This window comes from Anarhichas minor, unplaced genomic scaffold (genome assembly GCF_050575085.1).
Source record: "Anarhichas minor isolate MPS153535 unplaced genomic scaffold, ASM5057508v1 ptg000087l, whole genome shotgun sequence".
In the NCBI taxonomy this organism is placed as follows: domain Eukaryota; kingdom Metazoa; phylum Chordata; class Actinopteri; order Perciformes; family Anarhichadidae; genus Anarhichas; species Anarhichas minor.
Genome location: NW_027466533.1, coordinates 504,424 through 515,281, shown reverse-complemented (window position 1 = coordinate 515,281; position 10,858 = coordinate 504,424). Strand labels below are relative to the sequence as shown.

Below are 10,858 nucleotides of genomic sequence, written 5' to 3'. Positions count from 1 at the left end.
TCTGATGTCATTTTCATGAATATCTGCAGCTTTCAGGACTTTACTGGCTAGAAATGCATTTTCATTTTTTATGGTCTTAATAGATGTTTCAGGCAGAGAGGAGGCCAAAAGTTGATTTTGTGAAAGTAAACATAGTTTCAAAGATTTTCTTCAAGAAAAGGTTCTCAGGACAGTTGATTTCACAGTCTGTCATTTTCATGAATATCTACAGCTTTCAGCACTTTACTGGCTAGAGATGCATTTACAATTTTTTATACTCTGAAAAGACGTTTCAGGCAGAGAGGAGGCCAAAAGTTGATTTTGTGAAAATACATAGTTTCAAAGATTTTCTTCAAGAAAGTAACTCAGGACAGTTGATTTCACAGTCTGATGTCATTTTCATGAATATCTGCAGCTTTCAGCACTTTACTGGCTAGAGATACATTTTCATTTTTCATGCTCTGAAAAGACGTTTTAGGCAGAGAGGAGGCCAAAAGTTGATTTTGTGAAAGTAAACATAGTTTCAAAGATTTTCTTCAAGAAAAGGTTCTCAGGACAGTTGATTTCACAGTCTGATGTCATTTTCATGAATATCTGCAGCTTTCAGGACTTTACTGGCTAGAAATGCATTTTCATTTTTTATGGTCTTAATAGACGTTTCAGGCAGAGAGGAGGCCAAAAGTTGATTTTGTGAAAGTAAACATAGTTTCAAAGATTTTCTTCAAGAAAAGGTTCTCAGGACAGTTGATTTCACAGTCTGTCATTTTCATGAATATCTACAGCTTTCAGCACTTTACTGGCTAGAGATGCATTTACAATTTTTTATGCTCTGAAAAGACGTTTCAGGCAGAGAGGAGGCCAAAAGTTGATTTTGTGAAAATACATAGTTTCAAAGATTTTCTTCAAGAAAGTAACTCAGGACAGTTGATTTCACAGTCTGATATCATTTTCATGAATATCTGCAGCTTTCAGCACTTTACTGCCAATAGATGCATTTTCACTTTGTATGCTCTGAAAAGACGTTTTAGGCAGAGAGGAGGCCAAAAGTTGATTTTGTGAAAGTAAACAGTTTCAAAGATTTTCTTCAAGAAAAGGTTCTCAGGACAGTTGATTTCACAGTCTGTCATTTTCATGAATATCTGCAGCTTTCAGCACTTTCAGAGATGCATTTTCATTTTTATGCTCTGAAAAGACGTTTCAGGCAGAGAGGAGGCCAAAAGTTGATTTTGTGAAAGTAAACATAGTTTCAAAGATTTTCTTCAAGAAAAGGTTCTCAGGACAGTTGATTTCACAGTCTGTCATTTTCATGAATATCTGCAGCTTTCAGCACTTTACTGCCTAGAGATGCATTTTCATTTTTATGCTCTGAAAAGACGTTTCAGGCAGAGAGGAGGCCAAAAGTTGATTTTGTGAAAATACATAGTTTCAAAGATTTTCTTCCAGAAAGTAACTCAGGACAGTTGATTTCACAGTCTGATGTCATTTTCATGAATATCTGCAGCTTTCAGCACTTTACTGCCTAGAGATGCATTTTCACTTTTTATGCTCTGAAAAGACGTTTCAGGCAGAGAGGAGGCCAAAAGTTGATTTTGTGAAAATACATAGTTTCAAAGATTTTCTTCCAGAAAGTAACTCAGGACAGTTCATTTCACAGTCTGATGTCATTTTCATGAATATCTACAGCTTTCAGCACTTTACTGGCTAGAGATGCATTTACAATTTTTTATGCTCTGAAAAGACGTTTCAGGCAGAGAGGAGGCCAAAAGTTGATTTTGTGAAAATACATAGTTTCAAAGATTTTCTTCAAGAAAGTAACTCAGGACAGTTGATTTCACATTCTGATATCATTTTCATGAATATCTGCAGCTTTCAGCACTTTACTGCCTAGAGATGCATTTTCACTTTGTATGCTCTGAAAAGACGTTTTTGGCAGAGAGGAGGCCAAAAGTTGATTTTGTGAAAGTAAACATAGTTTCAAAGATTTTCTTCAAGAAAAGGTTCTCAGGACAGTTGATTTCACAGTCTGTCATTTTCATGAATATCTGCAGCTTTCAGGACTTTACTGGCTAGAAATGCATTTTCATTTTTTATGGTCTTAATAGACGTTTCAGGCAGAGAGGAGGCCAAAAGTTGATTTTGTGAAAGTAAACATAGTTTCAAAGATTTTCTTCAAGAAAAGGTTCTCAGGACAGTTGATTTCACAGTCTGTCATTTTCATGAATATCTACAGCTTTCAGCACTTTACTGGCTAGAGATGCATTTACAATTTTTTATGCTCTGAAAAGACGTTTCAGGCAGAGAGGAGGCCAAAAGTTGATTTTGTGAAAATACATAGTTTCAAAGATTTTCTTCAAGAAAGTAACTCAGGACAGTTGATTTCACAGTCTGATGTCATTTTCATGAATATCTGCAGCTTTCAGCACTTTACTGCCTAGAGATGCATTTTCACTTTGTATGCTCTGAAAAGACGTTTTAGGCAGAGAGGAGGCCAAAAGTTGATTTTGTGAAAGTAAACATAGTTTCAAAGATTTTCTTCAAGAAAAGGTTCTCAGGACAGTTGATTTCACAGTCTGATGTCATTTTCATGAATATCTGCAGCTTTCAGCACTTTACTGCCTAGAGATGCATTTTCATTTGTATGCTCTGAAAAGACGTTTCAGGCAGAGAGGAGGCCAAAAGTTGATTTTGTGAAAATACATAGTTTCAAAGATTTTCTTCAAGAAAGTAACTCAGGACAGTTGATTTCACAGTCTGATATCATTTTCATGAATATCTGCAGCTTTCAGCACTTTACTGCCTAGAGATGCATTTTCACTTTGTATGCTCTGAAAAGACGTTTCAGGCAGAGAGGAGGCCAAAAGTTGATTTTGTAAAAGTAAACATAGTTTCAAAGATTTTCTTCAAAGAAGTGACTCAGGACAGTTGATTTCACAGTCTGATGTCATTTTCATGAATATCTGCAGCTTTCAGCACTTTACTGCCTAGAGATGCATTTTCATTTTTATGCTCTGAAAAGACGTTTCAGGCAGAGAGGAGGCCAAAAGTTGATTTTGTGAAAGTAAACATAGTTTCAAAGATTTTCTTCAAAGAAGTGACTCAGGACAGTTGATTTCACAGTCTGATGTCATTTTCATGAATATCTGCAGCTTTCAGCACTCTACTGCCTAGAGATGCATTTTCTCTTTTTATGCTCTTAAAAGACATTTCAGGCAGAGAGGAGGCCAAAGGTTGATTTTGTGAAAAAACATAGTTTCAAAGATTTTCTTCAAGAAAGTAACTCAGGACAGTTGATTTCACAGTCTGATGTCATTTTCATGAATATCTGCAGCTTTCAGGACTTTACTGGCTAGAAATGCATTTTCATTTTTTATGGTCTTAATAGATGTTTCAGGCAGAGAGGAGGCCAAAAGTTGATTTTGTGAAAGTAAACATAGTTTCAAAGATTTTCTTCAAGAAAAGGTTCTCAGGACAGTTGATTTCACAGTCTGTCATTTTCATGAATATCTACAGCTTTCAGCACTTTACTGGCTAGAGATGCATTTACAATTTTTTATACTCTGAAAAGACGTTTCAGGCAGAGAGGAGGCCAAAAGTTGATTTTGTGAAAATACATAGTTTCAAAGATTTTCTTCAAGAAAGTAACTCAGGACAGTTGATTTCACAGTCTGATGTCATTTTCATGAATATCTGCAGCTTTCAGCACTTTACTGGCTAGAGATACATTTTCATTTTTCATGCTCTGAAAAGACGTTTTAGGCAGAGAGGAGGCCAAAAGTTGATTTTGTGAAAGTAAACATAGTTTCAAAGATTTTCTTCAAGAAAAGGTTCTCAGGACAGTTGATTTCACAGTCTGATGTCATTTTCATGAATATCTGCAGCTTTCAGCACTTTACTGCCAATAGATGCATTTTCACTTTGTATGCTCTGAAAAGACGTTTTAGGCAGAGAGGAGGCCAAAAGTTGATTTTGTGAAAGTAAACAGTTTCAAAGATTTTCTTCAAGAAAAGGTTCTCAGGACAGTTGATTTCACAGTCTGTCATTTTCATGAATATCTGCAGCTTTCAGCACTTTCAGAGATGCATTTTCATTTTTATGCTCTGAAAAGACGTTTCAGGCAGAGAGGAGGCCAAAAGTTGATTTTGTGAAAGTAAACATAGTTTCAAAGATTTTCTTCAAGAAAAGGTTCTCAGGACAGTTGATTTCACAGTCTGTCATTTTCATGAATATCTGCAGCTTTCAGCACTTTACTGCCTAGAGATGCATTTTCATTTTTATGCTCTGAAAAGACGTTTCAGGCAGAGAGGAGGCCAAAAGTTGATTTTGTGAAAATACATAGTTTCAAAGATTTTCTTCCAGAAAGTAACTCAGGACAGTTGATTTCACAGTCTGATGTCATTTTCATGAATATCTGCAGCTTTCAGCACTTTACTGCCTAGAGATGCATTTTCATTTTTATGCTCTGAAAAGACGTTTCAGGCAGAGAGGAGGCCAAAAGTTGATTTTGTGAAAATACATAGTTTCAAAGATTTTCTTCCAGAAAGTAACTCAGGACAGTTCATTTCACAGTCTGATGTCATTTTCATGAATATCTACAGCTTTCAGCACTTTACTGGCTAGAGATGCATTTACAATTTTTTATGCTCTGAAAAGACGTTTCAGGCAGAGAGGAGGCCAAAAGTTGATTTTGTGAAAATACATAGTTTCAAAGATTTTCTTCAAGAAAGTAACTCAGGACAGTTGATTTCACATTCTGATATCATTTTCATGAATATCTGCAGCTTTCAGCACTTTACTGCCTAGAGATGCATTTTCACTTTGTATGCTCTGAAAAGACGTTTTTGGCAGAGAGGAGGCCAAAAGTTGATTTTGTGAAAGTAAACATAGTTTCAAAGATTTTCTTCAAGAAAGTAACTCAGGACAGTTGATTTCACAGTCTGATATCATTTTCATGAATATCTGCAGCTTTCAGCACTTTACTGCCTAGAGATGCATTTTCACTTTGTATGCTCTGAAAAGACGTTTTAGGCAGAGAGGAGGCCAAAAGTTGATTTTGTGAAAGTAAACAGTTTCAAAGATTTTCTTCAAGAAAAGGTTCTCAGGACAGTTGATTTCACAGTCTGATGTCATTTTCATGAATATCTGCAGCTTTCAGCACTTTACTGCCTCGAGATGCATTTTCACTTTTTATGCTCTGAAAAGACGTTTCAGGCAGAGAGGAGGCCAAAAGTTGATTTTGTGAAAAAACATAGTTTCAAAGATTTTCTTCAAGAAAGTAACTCAGGACAGTTGATTTCACAGTCTGATATCATTTTCATGAATATCTGCAGCTTTCAGCACTTTACTGCCTAGAGATGCATTTTCATTTTCATGCTCTGAAAAGACGTTTCAGGCAGAGAGGAGGCCAACAGTTGATTTTGTGAAAGTAAACATAGTTTCAAAGATTTTCTTCAAGAAAAGGTTCTCAGGACAGTTGATTTCACAGTCTGTCATTTTCATGAATATCTGCAGCTTTCAGCACTTTACTGCCTAGAGATGCATTTTCACTTTGTATGCTCTGAAAAGACGTTTTAGGCAGAGAGGAGGCCAAAAGTTGATTTTGTGAAAGTAAACATAGTTTTGGTGGCCAAAAGTTGATTTTGTGAAAGTAAACATAGTTTTGGTGACAAATTTACCTTTTTCCACTCAGCTTGATGAACACGGAGCTGCAATTTTTGTTTATCTATAAATGCAGTTTTTGTACATACATTTCAGATTGAGCCGCACCTTCCCTTATGAGTTCTCCTATGAAGGGATGCTCCAGAGCAGTGATTCTCAACTGGTGGGTCGCGGACCCGTTTTCAGTGGGTCTTTGACTGACAAAAAAAAAAAAAAATATATATGTATATATATAAAAATTATATATATATATATATATATATATATATATATATATATATAATTTGGGTCGTGGGTAAACAGGTGTGCCAGCAGGCAGGGCTGATCTGTGAACCTGCATTCTTCCACCATTTTAGCAACGCCAAGAATCTTGCCATGTAAGTACTCACATGTTAAATCCTAATGTCATCTATTGTTTTTTTCTGCGTGGTTTGAATTCTTTGAAATGTGTTGTATACAGGTAGAGTGAATGCTCTCACAAAACACACTTGTCATGTAGTTCTGACATTGGAATGTCAACATGGCCGTAATCCAAGATGATGAACAAATCGCCATACTCACACTGTAACCAATTGCTGTTAATTTACAGCCAATTTCTAACAGTAATCAACTGTATTAATGTAATACGGTTTTGTACTGTAGTCTGCAATGCATTGTGGGCTGGCCCATTTGAAGCAACTGCACAAAGGCCCTAAACAGTATCCTAATGTTTTAAATTACAGTACACTACAGTATTTTTTGGAAATCTGCAGTTTTTCCAGAGGAGGACTGACTTCAGAGGACATGTGCTACACATCAACAAGACGTCCTGCTTCATCTGCATCAATCCAGTTGTGTCTCTACAAATTAGACGGTAATTAAAAACAATATTATTTTCCTCTCAGTATGTTATTCATACAGGTAACGTAGCATTACCGAAAATAAGGTTTGAAATCAAACTGATGCTCTGCAAGCTGTCTAGCTAGCCAGTCTATGATTCTAAAATGTCACTTATCAATGAGGTTGAGATTTGAATAGCTCAAACATTTGTATTCACATGCATTTTAGAGTCACCGTTTAATCAAATGCTAACCGTTTAATTTCTTAAGACTGGTAGCAGTTGTTGCTAGCTAGCTAGCTGATAGCCTTTTGTCCCTTGTTAATAGCTTCAAATGCCACAAAGAAACAAAGAAACTTGAAGGTGGGAATGGTTAGGGGATCATTTAAAGTAGAAAGGTGGTTTATTTTCCTCCTTAAAAACCATATGGTATTCATAATATGGGTGTCTTTGTCTGTTCCCTACAGGTGTCTGCCACCACAGCTGATGTTGAGACAACCCTCACTCTACCTGCAAGTCCTCGCCTGATACTGCCTGGTATGCATGTCATTGGTAGACATATTACACATTAGATTGGCCATTGTTTTTTGAATTTACAGATGTTTACTCAAGGTGAGAGGCATTCTGATGTTGCTATTACTTGAAGTTTCAGGTGGAACAGGGCAAGTCACTACTGGACGCTGGATGATCACCCTTGAGGGCCGTGTTATAGCTGAGAGCATCACACCAACTTTCTTGACGGGACTTGCTGCTGTGTTTGTGATTTACTATACATTCAACCTTCAATACCAAGAAGAGGCGGCCTGTACTCTAGAATTCATTCAGAGGTAAGACTCATTTAATTTCCTTGTCGTCATTATAGTATTTTTTTGGACAATTACTATTCTTGAAACCTTAATAGCCACAAATCATTACTTTGCACAGTTAAAAAGATAGTTTGGATTCTTTAGCAGAAGATGGTATTAGTTACTTACCGGTATTTACACAGACATTAACTCAGCAGAAGATTGGTCAGGTACCAAAAACATTTCAAGCCACAACACACACAAAAAAAACATGAAGCATTCATACCTATATTAAGATAATTCTGCTGCTTGATGCTCCTGTCCGATCTCTCTGTATCTTAAAAATATTTTCTTTGTTGAATTACGTCAGATTATTACTATGCAGTGGAGCCAATTCTCATATCACGCTGCCTATGAGCTTTATTAGAGGCGTAATATGTGAACTGGCTCCAGTGCAAAGTAATACTGCCAGTCACTGGCAATTTTCAACAAATAATATAGTTCCAAGATATAGAAAGGTCTAATACGAAAATCCAGCACCGGAATTACACAAAATACCTCATGACATCAGAACTGGTTAGTAACTCATACCACCTTATGTTAGAAAATTGAAACTACCCCTTTAAGACTACAAAGTGTTCCTAATAGTTTTTCATTCCGTCTCTGATTTTACACTATTGTGATTTTAGGCGCTTCATTGGTATTAATCCAGAGAGAGGAACAAAGGCCATTCGGGGCAAGGTTGTCTCCAAGAAGACGGGTGTGATCGTCCAGAAGAAGTCTACCACCGTCAATACACACGTCTCCTCACTACTGAAGAACCTCCTGGACTTTGAATGGGACTTCATATAGGTCAGTAAACTCTCTCTCGTCTCTCACTCTCTCACTCCATATGTTGTTTTGACATACTGACACTTTGGTATTATCAGCTACATAAGCGTTGATTGGACGTTGTTATTGTACATTCCTGACTCTAGAGTTATTTTGATTAATTATTTTGTTTGTTGTTGTTTTACAGTGGCAACACTGGAATGTATCTATGGAGACGAACAACCACCAGCAAGGTGATGGCCATTTCTACCTGACCCAGAAGATTCCTCTATAAATAAGGACTGTCCACAACCACCCAGACTTTTCTTCATGCACCTACCTCACAGGACTCTTAAGAGGTAAAGCACAAGCCTACCTTCACTTTATTTTTTTCAAGATGTTGATATTGATGTATATTTTCTAAATGGTCTTAATGCTAATTTTCAAAATGTCCTGACTGATTAACTTTTAAAATGTTGTTCATAGTATAGTTAGTATAGTTTACAAATGTTGCTGATTATGCATATCTTCGAAATGTTCTTACTGATGTATATTTTACAGACAGTAGAGAATGCATTGCAGTACATTTAGATATTGTCACTATTTGAAACTACTTTTTGAGAGAACATCAACGTATCTCAAATTATTCTTTATAGGTTATTTCTTTTGTATTAGTTACCTTGGTATTCAACTATTTAATTTAAAACTTATGTCTCAATTGTTTTCAAGTCGTTGACATGCAATTTAGGAATTCAAATGTATTGCCATTGTTTCAGGCAGACATGGCAGTTTTTAATTTGCTACTAAAAAATCTCTTTGGCTTGTTTCGCTGCCAAACAAGCTGGGTCGTCCAAGTGTTTTATTTTGGTTATTATTATTTTTTACACCAGCGATATTTATGTTGACACTGTCCTGTTAAATAAAAGTTTGTTTGATTTATATCCTTTCTAAGTCGTTTATTGCTTATGTTGCATAATTTACATGATAATGCAGATGTCTGTTGCCCACAGAAAAATGAAGTTGTAATGTTAATTGCATTGCAGATTGATATTTTAGATATTCTAAGCTGTTAAATTGAGTTATTGTATTATCAATGTTGCCAGTATACAGTAAACACTGAGAATTTAAAGTAATATAACTCCTTAATCAGAATGTTACTTCAAATAATCACTGAAAAATACTGCATTTTTACTGTAATAGACTGAAATATTTCAACAGTATGACTACTGTAGAATTACAGTATGTTCCTGGCGTCTCTGCTGCCAGCATTTTACTGTAAATTGAAAAAAATACAGAAACACACTGTATTATAATTTTACAGTAATAGGCTGTTAAGTATTTCACGGTATGAATACTGTAGAATTACAGTACATTGCTGGCGTCTCTGCTGCCAGTATTATACTGTAGATTGAAAAAATACAGAAATATACTGTATTCTACTTTTACAGTACTATGCTGTTATGCCATTTCACGGTATGAGTACTGTAGAATAACAGTAAAGAGCTGGCGTCTCTGCTGCCAGCACTTTACTGTTATTTAACAGAGAAATTTGTTACAGTGCAAGGCTTCACAACTGCAGTCCACAATGACTGCGTCCACTTCATATATATACAGTCTATGTTTGAATCCTAATGGGCAGGTTGGCTCCTTGCATGGCAGGCTGTATGTGTGTGTGAATAGGGTAACTTTACCATGACAATGTTATGCAGCAACCGTTAAGTCAACGTACTTTTATCACTGTTTAATTCATCACCCGGGATACAGACAGTGTCGGCCGCATCATTGACTGGGAGTTACCACAGCATTGTTGTCGAAGATGGTGATGTCGAGCTAGAGGCTTTAAAACCGTAGTCCACCAACCAATGGGTGACGTTATGGTGACTGCATCCACTTCTTATATATAGTCTTTGGTTCTGAGCGAGGGTCAGTGAATTCAAATCCGCCTCTTGATGTATAGTTGAAATTCTCCAACATCTTCTTTTTTTTTTTCAGCCACAGTATAGATTGTCAAACATTGGAGCTCTCTGACAGCCAGTTGGTGTTTCCGGCCTACAACAGCAGCAGTAAACACTGTGTGTTCCAGTCCGACCGCTTGCTCTTCAGCTGCGTGAGATCCGACCGGTCCTTGATCTGCATCTGCCCCTGTAGAGACTACATTAAGGAACAGATAGCATTATGCAAAGCATGTATCTAAGTCACGTATAAAAACCAAACCCTATGTACATCCATTCATCCATCCATCTATTTTCCTCCGCTTATCCGGGGTCGGGTCGCGGTGGCAGCAGGCCAAGCAGGCTGACCCAGACTTCCCTCTCCCCAGCAACATGTTCCAGCTCATTCTGAGGGATCCCGAGGCGTTCCCAGGCCAGCTGGGAGATATAATCCCTCCAGCGTGTTCTGGGTCTTCCCCAGGGTCTCTTCCCAGTTGGACGTGCCTGGAAAACCTCCAGTGGGAGGCGTCCAGGAGGCATCCTAATTAGATGCCCGAACCACCTCAGCTGACTCCTTTTGACGCGAAGGAGTAGCGGCTCGACTCCAAGTTCCCTCCTGATGACTGAGCTCCTTACCTTATCTCTAAGGCTGAGCCCGGCCACCCTACGGAGGAAACTCATTCCGGCCGCTTGTAGCCGCGACCTTGTCCTTGAACCAGAGTTCGTGACCATAGGTGAGGGTAGGAACGTAGACCGACCAGTAAATTGAGAGCTTTGCCTTCCGGCTCAGCTCCCTCTTCACCAAGACGGTCCGGTGCAGCGCCTGCTTTACTGCTGCAGCCGCACCGATCCGCCTGTCGATCTCCCGGCTCCATCTTACC

At 37.6% G+C, this 10,858-nt stretch overlaps 1 long non-coding RNA gene across 1 annotated transcript; it reads left to right on the top strand.

Moving 5' to 3' along the window:
* The first annotated feature begins 7,191 nt into the window (after positions 1-7,191).
* On the top strand, positions 7,192-8,974 carry LOC142938660 (uncharacterized). The gene is made up of 3 exons (XR_012949679.1): positions 7,192-7,278; positions 7,926-8,088; positions 8,255-8,974. It is a non-coding gene; the product is annotated as an uncharacterized LOC142938660 (long non-coding RNA).
* Positions 8,975-10,858: the final 1,884 nt, after the last annotated feature.